The sequence below is a fragment of the Panicum virgatum genome, chromosome 6K, assembly GCF_016808335.1.
Source record: "Panicum virgatum strain AP13 chromosome 6K, P.virgatum_v5, whole genome shotgun sequence".
Lineage (NCBI taxonomy): Eukaryota > Viridiplantae > Streptophyta > Magnoliopsida > Poales > Poaceae > Panicum > Panicum virgatum.
The window spans coordinates 34,319,421-34,334,640 of NC_053141.1; the positions used below are offsets into that span (position 1 = coordinate 34,319,421).

At 40.0% G+C, this 15,220-nt stretch overlaps 2 long non-coding RNA genes across 2 annotated transcripts; one reads left to right on the forward strand and one right to left on the reverse strand.

Annotated features, from left to right (window-relative positions):
- The first annotated feature begins 1,939 nt into the window (after positions 1-1,939).
- On the forward strand, positions 1,940-15,220 carry LOC120712302. Its single transcript, XR_005690840.1, has 4 exons — positions 1,940-2,291; positions 2,531-2,616; positions 2,690-2,712; positions 15,210-15,220. It is a non-coding gene; the product is annotated as an uncharacterized LOC120712302 (long non-coding RNA).
- On the reverse strand, positions 5,699-5,950 carry LOC120712303. The gene is made up of 3 exons (XR_005690841.1): positions 5,911-5,950; positions 5,791-5,838; positions 5,699-5,720 (listed from the first exon to the last, which is right to left on the reverse strand). It is a non-coding gene; the product is annotated as an uncharacterized LOC120712303 (long non-coding RNA).

Below are 15,220 nucleotides of genomic sequence, written 5' to 3' on the forward strand. Positions count from 1 at the left end.
CGCCGGTTTGTTTCGAACCGGCGGTGATATACTATCACCGCCGGTTCCAAATGGACCCGGCGGTGATGCTTACGTATCACCGCCGGTTCGTAATACGACCCGGCGGTGATGCTGTCGAGAGAATCACTGCCGGGTCGTATTACGAACCGGCGGTGATATGTAAGCATCACCGCCGGATTGTAATATGACCCGGCGGTGATGTGTTCTCTACCTATTTTTTTTATTCTCCCCTCCCTCTCTCTCTCTCCGGTATTTTTTCCTCCTCCCCCTAGCGTCCGCCCACAGCCCTCCCTCCCTCGTGGTGCCGCCCTCCTCCCAATTCCCATTCCACCTCCCGTGCCCTCCCATGGCGGCGGCGGCGGCCCTCCGCCCCGTCCTCCTCCCTCGTCCCGGCTCGGCTGCGGCGCAGGTACGCGCGCCCACATGCACTCCCACCCTCCTCTGTTCCGCAACGCCGTCCCTTGGAATTCCGCCGATCTCTGACCGCTCCTGACCTCCCCGCGAGTCCCGCTCTAGTCGCCGACGTGCTGCTGTGGCGGCGGAGGAACGCCTCGGCTCTCCCTCCCTCTCTCTCTCTCTCTCTCTCTCTCTCTCTCTCTCTCTCTCTCTCTCTCTCTCCGGCTGCCGCCGCCCACCGATATTATCTCCTACGTGTGCGCTAGGGCGAGGGGGGCTCGCACTGTTCGTGGCCTCCTCCAGCGCCTCGCCGGGATCTGCCGTGCTGCTCTCGCGTGCGACGCCTCCGGGCAGCCTCGCCATGCCATGCCCGCGCACGCCGTTGGGGTCCTGCCTCGCATGCTTGCCGATGCGGAACTTGCTCCACTGCCAGCCATCCTCGCTGCTCAGGTCAAGCATGTCTCTCTCCCTCCCTCTCTCCCTCTCTCTGATTTCCTCCAATTGAGGTCCTGATCTAGGGTTTAGGCCATGGAAGCTGCGGCTGGACTATGGGGCCCCGTCAATCCATGGCACCAATGTTGGTCTCAAGTTCACAAAACTTAATCCCCCAATCCCCCTTTACTACTACTACCCTACGATTGCTGCTTGTTATTGCGGTTCAGAAAGTGATAGGTTACCACCAAGGTTGCAAATTATGTGCATAATTGGTCTGCAGGTTGTGGCTTTAATATGGTAGTCATATTTCACAATTTTGTACAACTATGCAACAGTTTGATGTATTTTAGATTTGGTCGATTAATACTGGATATAGTTTTCAAGTTGTTTAGTTAAATGTTCTATCGATAACAATGGTCTGCTATTGCTTGCTTCTAGCAGCTGACATCATACATCAAGGCTTGTGCTGTTGTGTATGCCAAATCTACTTTTACATTGCCTGCTTTTGACTCATTTTAAGTTGTTGCCTTTTTGTTCTGCCATCTTCTTTTCCGTGTGAGAGTTTTGTTCCAGATCCTTATCCATCCTATGGTACAAACTGATGATGAAGATGTTGTGAGGTACTGGGCGCCGATTATTATAACTTTTTCACTCTCTTTGTGCCCTTAGGCTCCAACATCATGATCAAATGATGATAATATTTTTCTGAGACCCCTAAGACCTGCTCTTTGTCTTGTTATGTTAACAAGTCATGGTGGATATGCTCTGATGATCAAATATCTTGTGAGGTACTAGGCATGGTCCCTTTTTCCTCTTTACTAGACTTGCTACCATGCCGTGATGCTCCAAGTTTACGATCATATGATGACTCATAAAATTTCTGAAACATGATGTTCTACCTGTTGACTTAATTTCGAGCTTCCCCTGGTTATAGTATTAAAATTGAGCTTGGGCTCATGTTTGTCACTACATTATAATCTTTCTCAAGTGTCTTGCTGAGAATGAGGTAATACACACCCTTGGCGGGTGAGTTGTGAACGCAGTCGATTGTAGACAATTGGTTTCAATTTCTGTTTCTAAGCGTGTGCTATTATTGTTTTAGCATCTGATGAAAATGCAGATCAAGATAGTAGTCCTATCTTCCATGTGATGAAGCTTTCAAGCTCATTTTGATTATCAGTTGTGCTAGCACTTATGTGTACTATGTGAGTATGGCTAATTTCATTTAGCTGTTAATTGGCTATATGAATTATAACTGCCACTTCAAGATATGTCAAATAAAATAAACACAATCTATATTGATGTAGGTGATTAGAGGATGGAAGGATGCAGTTCCTTGATAAACTGAACTTGTGGAGCAACAACTGGTAGAAAGAAAAGGGCGAGAGAGTGCGTTACTGGAATTGTGTGGACATGGGTTAGGCTGCTGTCAGCCTGTCATACAAAAATAGAAGACATGGGTTAGGAACTGAAATGCTTCTGTAGAATATTTTTGTTCTAAGCTTTCTGAAATAGAAGACAGCTTGGACTTTGAAAATGTTGAGCTAAATGCCGTTGATCAAAGTAGAAAACTGGATTACTATCTTTGAAATTTTTTAACTCCAGTTGGCCTGTGGGAATTAGGAAGAACTATTGTTTTATGTGAATAAATATTATTGTTTTAACTCCCAGCTTGAACTATTGTTTTTTTTTCTTTCAGTTTATCTCACCACTTTGTGCCGAATTATGGAAGGAAGAAAGGACAAAAGAATGGCATTCAGAGCAACAATTGAGCAAGCACAACTGGTGAGCCAGATACCATTTTGAGTATAATTATGTGATGCTGCACTTAAATATGTTTAATTTTTTTAACCCGTAGCGTTAGCACGGGCCAACTTACTAGTTAGGTTGTAATGGATTATCACAAAATTGGACAATTCTCTGTAATTTGGATGTAGTACATTACTTTCTTCGCGTAGGTCACTGCCAACCAAAATAGTGTATGGGCATATGGCTTAGTGATTTCAATGATTTCAGTGTATGCTGCATTTTTAAGACTTACTCTGGAGCTAATCCTTAAGCTCAGTTCAATTGTAATTAAGGCTTGATCTATCTTCTAAGTAGGTAGGGGATTTTATTGCGCCTTTATCACATTAGTAATCATGTGTATCAATTAGTACATCATCCCTTCTCTGCAAAGGAACGACTTGGCTTTACTTCACAAGGTAACATAATCATGTTTATTCCGCTAGCATGTGATATTTTTATCCATAGCCTGTAGTTATGTTGTAAGCCTAGATGTTTCCGTCACCACTCTATACTGGGTGCTCTGTGCCTCTATTTGTATGTGGTTCATATTCTGCTTCAGGAACTCATAGCACTAAGTCATTGCACATTATCTGTTAACTTGATAAAGTTGGTTGCATTTTAAATTTTTATTAAGCAATTTAACAATTTCCTTATTGCCAGGAATCGAGTTATACTTCTTTTTTGCAATGTCCCTACTAGTACTTGATATTTAGATTTGTGTGACTTCACGTGATGTGTTGGGATAAGCAATGCACATTGTATTTCCATTGTAATTGCACTATTAATGTTGTTCGTTCATAGTGATACACTAAACAAGTTCTTTTGGCTTCTTTGCAGGCCTCTTCGACCTCTTCCTAATCTAGAGGTTTCAGATGTGGTTGTTGAGAAAGCTGCAGATCGTGCTTTTGTATGGATCAATAGAGTGCTTGCTGTATATGAAAATATATTATATATGTTGTACAAATGATGCAATATTATTATATGAAAATATTTTTTTGATGGGAAAAAGGTCTTCACCGCCGGTTCGTGTCTTCAACCGGCGGTGTTGATGTCTCCATCACCAACGGTTCTGGAACCGGCGGTGATGGCCCCGCTATCACCAACGACTTAAATCCAACGGTACCCAAAACCGTTGGTGATGCCCTTTTAGAACCGGCGGTGATAGGGGTGGCTGTAGTAGTGTATGATCTATTGGAACACAAGACATGTGTTCTTTTATATCTAAACAAGTGTTACTACTCTGTAACATGATTTTTTATCTAGTGGAACACTTGTTAGTGTTACAATAATTATGTACTGTAATATTTTTCTTTACCTCTAGTAACACTTTTCTTGTGCTAGTAGCACTTTGAGAGGATATAGTTTGGAATTTTAGGAACACATGGTTTGTAACACATGATTTACCTACTGTAACACATTTAAAATTTCAAGTAAGTAGCAATTATTAACATGGGAAACAACTATAGCCTAAATGCATATTTTGGAGGAAACATAACACATTGCACAATCACTCAAATCATGGATTTCAGTAGTCATAGAAAGTTGCATTGATTTCAGTAGTTTTTGTTCAAATAATGTAAAGTATATTTACACAATGATATATATGATTAAGAAGAGCAAATGTTTACAAATCTGCGCTACATGAAATGAAATTCAATAAAAATAAGCAGTATTCTTGAAATCTTGTCTTCATATATTCATCCATTGATCATTTCAACCTGCATAGAGAATGACTGTTGTATAAATGATCATTACAAGTTTTCTACAGAAATTATATATGTAGAAAGCTAGTTGTAACATACAAAAATCAAAGGCCAAGCAATCGGTGCTCTTTTGTCATGGGCATCACCAATATTCTTGTATCCGCTTGTGGGTGGGCCTTACTAATGGCTCATCTTGTATAACAAGATGATTGATACACACTTTATAGAATTGTTTTCCTATCTCGACTCCACCAACATTTGCTTTTGGATTAGAGCTCAAAATGTTTGCATAGGCCACAATTTCCTTATTTGGATAACTTGCAGACTTAAGTACCAATGTGGTTCCATCCTACATTGAATTAACAAAGTCACCAATAAACATTAGTTGAGTAAAGATAATCCAATCAGAATGGACGTTATGTATGTTCACCTTAATTCGCTGAGGTCGTGTAAATTTGGAACACTTTTGCCCTATAGAATTATCTTGGAGTGCTCCTTGCTGGTTCTTTATCATTTGATATTAGGTATGGAATCATGCCAAGTTTTGGATACAAATTTTGCATGGATAACTCATAAAGAAGTGTAATTCTTACATACCTTTCTTTTCCTATTTATTCTACCATCACTTGATGGATGTGTACGCACACCAACCTGAAATCAAGTGAACATTTCTGTATTTACATTGAGTTATGGAGTGCAATAATATTATTAAGCGGACGTAACATTATGTGGCAAATATAACACTTATAACTGATTTGGCCATAATAGTGTACTATACCTCTTTTTGTCTAAAATCATTAGTAGAGCATTGTGGGGATGATTGTTGTGCTTCCTAATCTGGGAACTCTATGTGATTTGCATCACCTTGACACTGAATTCAACAAAAACTCATATGATTTTAAGACACTAGATAAAAATTTCAAAATGTAATCAGCTAATTGTAGGGTGTGAAAGCCAAGAAGGCTCACATGTAGCACATAGAAGCTCACACATAAAGAACACACACGTACACACTGGTTTTGGTGCTGCAAATGCTTGCTGCCTTTTCTGACCTTTTTTTTCCTCCTATTTGATCCCAGCTGTACACTTCAATTATCCTAGGCCAATCAGCTAATAACTACAGCAATTACTACTTTGATTTGGCTATTATTGAAACTAACTAGCACCTGGAAAGCTACTAAAGACTTAGCACTTAGACTCTACAAACCTGGACAGATTCATGAACGCACAGAATTATTGCTAACAAGGTGTTGTTAAGTGACAAGCAACAACTTGATAACCATTTTGTTTTGCAGAACTGGATCACTAATTCATGTATGTACATTAGAACTGGATCACTAATTCATCCCTCCGTTGACAGGGAATATCTACATAGTTTGGTTCAGCACATTGAACTCTCTGTAGTTTGAAAAGAACAATTTAGCCCAGAGATACATTTATGTTCAAGCATGAAAATAAAAAAAAATACCTTTCTGTTGGAAGACACTACATGATTCTGAATTTTGTCATGGTCAATCTGAAGATGACCAGCCAATTCACAGAGTAAATTTGAGAGAAATTTTGAAGCATAGATTTAGTAAAAGACAACCTTTGTTCGTTCTTCACTCTCATGGTGCATTTTCTTGTTTATATGTTCATCAATAATTTTTTCTTGTCTTCTTGAATGCTCCTTGAGTTGCTTTATGTCCTCCAACATATGAGTCTCTAGATGTGTAAATGTTGCTCAAGCAAAAATTACAGGCCTAAAAAGTCATGATTGTCACATATTAATGCAGCAGCTTCTGCCTGTTGCTTTGCGAGGTCTTCTCCAGATGACGTTACATCTGTCTTATTTGATATATGCGGGTATTTTAGAGAACTAAATGCTAAAGTTCTCTACAAAGATGAACTTGAGAAGTTAGAAGATAGAATTATAATGACATTATGTAGAATGGAGATGATATTTCCACCTGGATTTTTTACTATTATGGTTCATCTTGTCCTTCACTTAGCATTAGAGGCAAAAATTGGTGGTCCTGTCTGCTATCGATCAATGTATTTTGTGGAGAGGTATTCTTTTCTTTAGAGTTATAGTGGACCATTTTTTTTAGCCTTCGTTGTGCATCATTATTTAACATTTTCTTTATAAAATGTTGGCCTATGCAGGTATCTTGGTGAGTTGAAGTCAAATGTGAGGAATAAAGCTCGTCCAGAGGGATGCATTGCTGAATCAGTTTTAGCAAAAGAGGCTATGACACTTTGTTCAGGATTTATTGATGGTTTTCAAAGCTTGCTTAATAAGGTCTCAAGGAACGATGATAATGATAAAACACTTGGATGTAATACTGGGCAAGCATCAGCTTTTTTTCCTTGTGCTGGAACGACACTTGGAAATCCACGTAGCTATGTCATAAGAGGTTTGGCAAAATTACAGGCACATAGATATGTGCTATTCAATTGTTCTGATGTCAATCCATACCTTAGGTATAATCTCAGACTCATAAATATAAATTCAATTTTTTCATGACACATGTTTCCTTACAAGGTACATTGTAGGGCTCATGTTGAACAAATCAAGGTTAACCATAATGGACGTCGAGCGAGCCATAGAGATGTCGAGAAATGCAAAATGAGAAGTTCCATCAATGGTTTAGAGGCCACATAAGTGTCATATCTCACACCCTTTACATCTAGCGCTAAAGTACATAACTAAACTTTTATGGCTGTTCAGATTATGTAGATTGAGAGGGAAAATGGCATTCATGGTATAAAAGATGACATCAGATGGCTAGCCCATGGCCCTGTTGAAGCAGCAAAAAGGTACCGCGCTTTCAATAGTCGAGGTTTTCGATTCAGGCCCAAACGGTTGGATGGGGTCACACAAAATAGTGGAGTCGTGCTGACTGCGAAAACTTCCAGTTATTCTAGTGCAAGTGATGACATACCAGTTTTAGGCGATGTGACATACTATGGGAGGATAATTGATATTATTGAGTTGAACTACTCTGGAAATATTTCGGTGGTTCTTTTCAAATATGAATGGGTTGATGTTCTATGTGGAAGAGGAATACAAAGGGATAAATATGGCTACACACTTTTCAACTTTTCACACCTAATACATACTGGAGAAAAGATTGGGCATGAACCTTTCATTTGCCCTAACCAAGCTGACCAGGTGTTTTATGTTGATGATAAATTAACCCTGGGTTGTCCGTGGTCATGAAGATGAAACCATATTTATGATGCTAGTTGTGATGAATGGGAAGATGATACCGAAACTGAGCCATTCCATGTCACACACCTTGGAGAGATGTTTAATAATGCAAAGATCAGACAACAATGGGTTAGAAGAGACATTGAGAGAACAACGGTGGATGCTAGCACTAGTGGATTGAATGACCAATCATAGTTTATTTCTTCAATGGTTTGTGATTCAAAAATTTATCCTCTTTATTCAATTATAGAAGTTATTCGCATTTTAGTGATGCCATAAAAATATACTAAGATCTGAATATAGCTGCATTATTTTAAAAATATTAGTATCTCTAGAATTTAGTTTGGTATATAAAACATATGGTAGTATCAATTCAAACATAAGAAGTTATTTGTATAAAAGAAATGTGAGATTCCTCTATAACTTTTTATGAGCTAGTTATCTCTGCCAAAATATAGAGTTTTTAAGCTAATGTCCAACCTTTACAAATTTTCCAAATTCTATAGTTCATCGGCTACAATTCATATTCCTCCATCACCAAGTTTCCTTTGTGTGTGACTCTTGGAGTTATTAATATTTATTTTTTTATTGCAGAACTATCAAACTTGGAGACAGCCATGAATTGCAGATATATCATAGTTTGTTTTGATGACAGTGCAAAAGCTACATTTGTAATAAAAACTAGTATAATACAATTTATTTATTGTTATATTTTCAATAAGTTTTGTTTGTACACATACTTGTTGCCTTATTATCATATATTGAGCTGACCCCACATTGAACATTATGTATCCTGCGGCCAATAAATGAGTCCTTTTCATCACTAATACTTCTTTTTTTATAATTTCTTGGATATTCCCAATTGTCTACTCACGATGCTATCTATGTCATCACATTCATGGCACTTAGTTAAAAGAAAAAATTGTACGGGCTTCTTTGTAACACTTAAATTGTAACATTTTTTATATGTGTTACAAAATACTACTATCTTTGTAACATTTTAGTGTAACATTAAGTTTGTGTTACAATTTTTTTCTGTAACACAATTTTACATAACAAGTGTTATGTGTTACAACACTCACCTGTAACACATATCTATGTGTTCCTGTTAAACTTCTCTGTAACACAATGATAAATGTGTTACAAGAATGTGTTACAATATCTTTGTTATGTAGTAGTGGCTCCCGCCGTCCAAACTAGTGAGTTGGTTCTTCGATTTTCACGTGGATATGTCCCGGCATGTTGAGGTCCTGACGGCAACGCCTTCAGGAAGGAAAATGATCTCAACGACACCATCATCACTGGCACAAGATAGACTTCCGCCTGAAAACCTGCACACCATGAAGCAATGTACAATGACAAGCGACCCTGACAGCTCCACCAAACTTGAGGGCGAAGTTGCCGCCCTTGATCCACCAACGCGAGGAGGCCTGTAGGGAGGCGGAGGAGCACTGCACTAGCCGGGCGAATGCCCCCACAGACCGCGCCAGTGCGAGGACTGCACGAAGGAGCTTGTCTTCTTCCTCCCTGAGCCCCAGCCAACCATTTGAGCTCGGGCTTTCTTTCCATTGCGAGTTAGAGAGGAGGTGCTGCCCCAATTTCTCATGTTCTGTGGAGATTTCACTCATCCAAGTGCAGTAAAGGTTTGCAACTTCTTTCTCTCTTGTTTGATGGTATTTATTATTTGTTTCGTGCTCTGTAGTTTGAGATATTTGTGATTTTTAGAAATATATAGAATGAGCATGTTTTCTATGATTTATGGATGGATTTGAGATATATAGAACCCATTACTTGAATTTGGAGAAGGTGTATTGGATAGTTTCAATGTGGATAATTTATAGGGATTTTTTTCATTTTTTTTCAAGTGGCATGGTTAATTAGTTTGGTATTTGTTATGCATTTAGTTGCATTATTTTGACACTCTAATGATGTATTTATTCGGGCTCATATGGAAACCATCGAGAAGTTTAAAAATATATGTTTCGGATCATGAATATATCATTAACCTTGATCCTTCGATATCCACGATGCGGTGCGGTATATATGAGGATGCGATGAAGAAGCACGATCTTGGTCCCAATAATGAAATCCACACCTTTGAGCGAGTTGAGAATGAAATTATCCGGACCAAGGCCGTACTCCTTCATTAGGTCCTATTGTACCGCACTATGTCGTGGATGTCAATACTAGCTCCGAATGTCAGTGTTATCACCGCAGGGTCAAGGTTAATGACATAGACATGTTTCAAAACAAACATTTTTTCTTCTCGATGGTTTTAGAGAAAGTGAGCCTGAAACAAAGCCGCAACATTGATTGCGCATCCCTTATGGCGTGGAACGATGTGTTCGTGTTGAACTGAAGAGTGTCAAAAAAATTATGGTTTACAATTTATATTTTCATTTTTATTCTATTAATTTGTTTAGGTTTTTACATTTATTTGATTAGTGTACTCAAATTAGTTTTGTTTCTTAGTGAGACATATAATTGACATGTTATTAATATTACTTATTAGAAATGCCGTAAATTTTATCGTGAATTTAATGTCGAGTTGCATGGTACTGATGATGATCGTGAGTTGATGGCTCAATATAATGCAAGATGTGAAGAGTCGGAGCTAGCGGAATATGACCGTTCCGTGACAAGACTTCGCGAGGCAGTTCATGAGGCATTGGTCCAAAGATCTCATGATGAGTACTTTGTATTAGGTAGCTAGCATGTTGTGTAATGTACATATTAATTTGGACTTCTATTTATCATATTGTGTAATTTAAGCATGTAATGTAATCTATATATTAATTTGGACTTATATTAATTCTGTATTTCAATATTAAATTCACAGAAATGGCTTTTGTATTTCATTATGTTATGTGCCAAATTAAATGATATGAATACAAGTAAAATAATATTGTTACTTAATAAAAAATTGTAGATCGATGGACCGACAATGGATGTACTGCGACCGGTGCACCATGACGTGGATTAATAGTCTAAAGTCTTTTCTCGATGCGGCGGAGGCCCACAAGTCATCGAAAGATTTCATGTGTTGTCCGTGCCGCGTTTGCCAAAATAAAAAGGAATACTCTAAGATAAGCACTATACACGCCCACATTTATGAAAAGGGTTTCATGGATAATTATACTCTTTGGACCAAGCACGGTGAACCTGGAGTTGTGATGCAAGATGGTGAAGAAGATGATGATCATAATATTGCAGACTGGACTCATCTATATAAAAGGGAGCTTTTGAAGATGAACCCATAGATGATGCTGAAGAAATGGATGAGGCTGGAGAAAATGCAGCAGAAGACCAACTACCTGATGAATTAGGTCAGGTTCTAGTGGATTCACAAAGAGACTGTGAAACTTTGAAAGAGTCAAAAAAGTTTGAGAAGATGTTGGAGGATCACAAAAAATTATTGTATCCAGATTGCAAGCAGGGGCTTAAAAAATTGGGTACCACACTTGAAATGCTGCAGTGGATGGCAGCTAATGGTGTCACCGATAAGGGATTTGAGGAGCTACTTGGAATCGTAAGGAACATGCTTCCAGAGGGGAAATAACTGCCCTCTACAACATACGAAGGAAAGAAGGTTGCTTGCCCTCTTGGATTGGAGGTACAGAAAATTCACGCATGTCCTAACGATTGTATTCTCTATCAAGGCGAAGAATATGAGAAACTGGATGATTGTCCTGTTTGTGATGCAAAATGGTACAAGATCAGGCAAAATGATCCTGGTGAGGTCGACGGGGAGCCCGTCAAGAAAAAAGTTTCTGCTAAGGTGATGTGGTATTTCCCCAGTAATACCACGTTTGAAGCGCTTTTTCAGAAATAAGTCCAATGCTAAATTGATGCGGTGGCACAAAGAAGAGCGTAAGCAAGATCAGATGCTGAGACACCCTGCGGGTGGGTCCCAGTGGAGAAATGTGGATAGAGAATTCTCAGATTTTGATAACGACCCAAGGAACATAAGATTCGGTTTAAGTACGGATGGAATGAATCCATTCGGCGAGTGAGCCAGCACTCACAGTATATGGCATGTGACCCTCTGTATGTTCAACCTTCCTTCTTGGCTATGCATGAAGCGGAAGTACATGACGATGCCGGTGCTTATCCAAGGCCCAAAACAACCGGGCAATGATATTGACGTGTACCTAAGACCGTTGGTTGATGAACTTTTGCTGCTGTGAAAAGAGGAAGGTGTACGTGTTTGGGCGAGTACAAACATGAGAATTTTGACCTGCGAGTATTGCTTTTCGTTGCCATCAACGATTGGCCTGCACTTAGCAATCTATCCGGACAGTCGAATAAGGGATACCAGGCATGCACTCATTGTCTAGAAAAAACTGATAGCTTGTATCTAAAAAATTATAGGAAGGTCGTGTACATGGGTCATCGTCGATTCCTTCCCCTCAACCACCCCTTAAGAAGAAAAGGAAAACATTTCAAAAGGGAACCAGAAACTCGTGCTAAGCCTATGTTCCGAAACGGGAAGCGTGTTTTCTCGATGGTGAAGGATGTCCATGTTGTGTTTGGAAAGGGCCGTGGAAGCCAACAAGTTCCGAATGATGAAAACGTCCACGCCCCAATGTGGAAGAAGAAGTCCATCCTATGGGAGCTCCCATATTGAGAAGTCCTGGAGCAGGGGCGGAGCTAGGATGGTGATTTTTTCATTGTTAGGGGGGGCCAACCATACAAATTTATATAAAAATTTAATCAAAATTTAAATTTGTAGTGTAAATTTGGGGATCATGGGGGCAGGCCCCTGCCCCCTTGTCTCCGCCCCTGTCCTGGAGGTCCGCGACGCAATCGATGTGATGCACTTGACGAAGAATCTTTGCGTGAACCTGCTAGGATTCCTTGGTACGTATGGGCAGTCAAAAGATACACTGGAAGGAAGACGTGATTTGAAAGAAACAAAACAACGAGAAGACCTACGTCCTGAGAAGAGTGAAAATGGACAGCACTACTTACGTCCTGCTAGCTACACTCGCAGCAAAGAGGAGAAGGAAAGCATGTTTGATTGCTTGAACAATATGAAGGTACCGTCCGATTACTCCTCGAATATGTAGGGAAGAATTAATATAAAAGAGAAAAAGTTCACAAACTTAAAGTCTCGTGATTGCTACGTTCTGATGACCCAATTAAGTGCTCAATCGATTTTTATGCATTTTTATAATACTTTACACACAAAAACACATTTGACACACTAACAAAACAAATTTTGAACTCAATATGATAAATTAAGTGCTCAAATAGTAAATATATACATTTTAATGTATTTGTATATTACTTTACACACAAAAATACATTTGACACACTAATAAAACAAATTTTGAACCCAATTTGATAAATTATGTGTTTCAGTTAGAAATTTATCTATTTTCTAGCCTTTTATTGAATTTTATTGTACATAAAACATATTTAAACAAATTGAAATTTAAAATTTAGTGTCAATACTTTGAACTTAGTGCAAAGACTAATACTTATTTAGATTAAAGTATGTTTAACCAAAGTAATATAATTTTGCATGGTGAAAATAATACATATATCTATTTTTTAATTGTTTATTGAATTTTATTGCACATTAAACATATTTTAGACAAATTACAATACAATTACAAAACTGAAAAAAGCAGAATAATTTTGGGCAGTTTAGTACCGGGCCATGGTTGTGGCCGATACTAAATTGCCTCCCAAAATTTTCCCACGTGTTGGGGCAGTTTAGTACCGGCTGGAGCCACGGCCCGGTACTAAACTGCATCGTTTAGTACCGGGCCATGGCTCCAGCCGGTACTAAACTGTGTGGGCGACAGTTTAGTACCGGGTGAGGAGAAGGCCCGGTACTAAACTGTCTGCAATAAAGGGGGGATCGGGGACTTAGCCGTTTTTTATCCCCCCATTCATCAGCGCCCGCTCGTCGTCGTCGTCGTCACCGCCGCGCCGTACCGCCCGTCGCGCCGCCGCCCCCGTGTGCCGCCGCTCCGGGCCGCCTCCGTCCTCTACGCCGCCGCTCCAACCCGCGCCGTCCCTCTGCGGCACTCGATCCGGGCTGCCTCTCCCGCGTCGCCGCCCCCGTGCGCCGTCCCCGCCGTCCCCCAGCTCGTCATCGATTGTCCGCGCTGCCACTGCACCGTCGCCCCCTCCACGCACCGTCATCCTCCTCGCCGTCGTTCCGCCGCGGCCGCGCGACACCACTAGCCTCCTGTGCGCCTGCCGCCGCTCCACGCCGCCGTGCGCCTCCTCCTCGCCGCCACGCCGCCGCGCGACTCCTCCTCGCCGCTCCCGGGCCCAATCGCCGTCCGCCGCTGCCGCCGGTAACAAACCCGCCGGCCACCCCCCTCCCCATACCCCAGACGCCCCCGCCGTGCGCCGGCCCGGCGTGCCCGTCGGCAGCAGGATGGCTGGTGTCAGCCCTCTTGGGGGGGTCGGCAGCAGGATGCTGGTGTCAGCCCTCTTGGGGCCTGACGTCGGCATTTTTTTCAGGCTAAATGATGGAAAATTATGGAAAATGTAGAGAAATTATGAAAAATTAGGAAAATGTAGAGAAATTATGGAAAATGTATATGAAAATTATGGAAAATGTAGAAAATTATGAAAATAGTTGAAAATAGTATTATGGTTGTAGAAAAATTATAGAAAATAGAAAATTATTGCTTAGGTATATTGTACATAAGTATGTCTTTATATCTTATAGTAATTATGGATATTGTACAAAAATCTTGTATATTGTAGAAAACTTCATGTCTTTACGGGCTTCACACATTTATTGTTTTATTTGGTATTGTTAAATTGTGTATGTTATGAAATATATATGATGTAAATTTTGTCTTGTACAACTTTATCTATTGAATTTGTAATTTTCTTTGTAAATTTTAGTTTGCTATACTATAAACAGGTGTAATTAGTAGAAAATCTTAGAAAATTCAGGGCACATTGTATATAAGATGTATATGATGTATATTTTAGAAAATTTGTCCCTATATGCGTTGAACGGCTTTATCGAAGGTGCACTTGTAATTTTTTTTATACATTATTAATTAGTACAAAATTGCATATCAAACATATGTTGATTCACATAGGAAACGAAATGGAACCCTTTCGTCGTGATGAAGACGAGGCCTTTCTTGAGGACATAATTGGTACGGACACGCACCACTACGAAGAGCTTGCTGCCCAGTACGATGGCAGCCAATACCTTAACGATACTGGCGATGGCGATGATAATCAGGCAGAAGAAACGACTGTGCAAGATGATAGCATAGAGGTATATACAATTCGTGCTTATATATATAAACATACGCATTAATTCTATATATAAGTACAATACATACTAAATACATATTTTTCTAAGCATCCGAATCGACTAGGAAACCAAAACGGAAACGAGGGTCGAAGAAAAATATGGAGGGGCACACTATTATCAGTTCATTGCATCTTGACGGCGAACCAAAGTCTCCGAAGGGTGTGAAGACGATAGTGGTGAATCAATGTGGATGTTATGTCAGGGACCACATTCCCATTAGCTTCAAGCTAAGGAAGAAAAGTAAATCCACAGATATCGATGCTGACAGCATCCCCGAGACCAAGAAAGAAATGTTATGAGCAGATGTGAAATGACACTTCAGCTTTCCGGAGGACAAAGAACAACTGTTTAAGGATTGGGTCATGAAGAAGATGGCTATTGCCTTTCAGAGGTTCAAGAAAA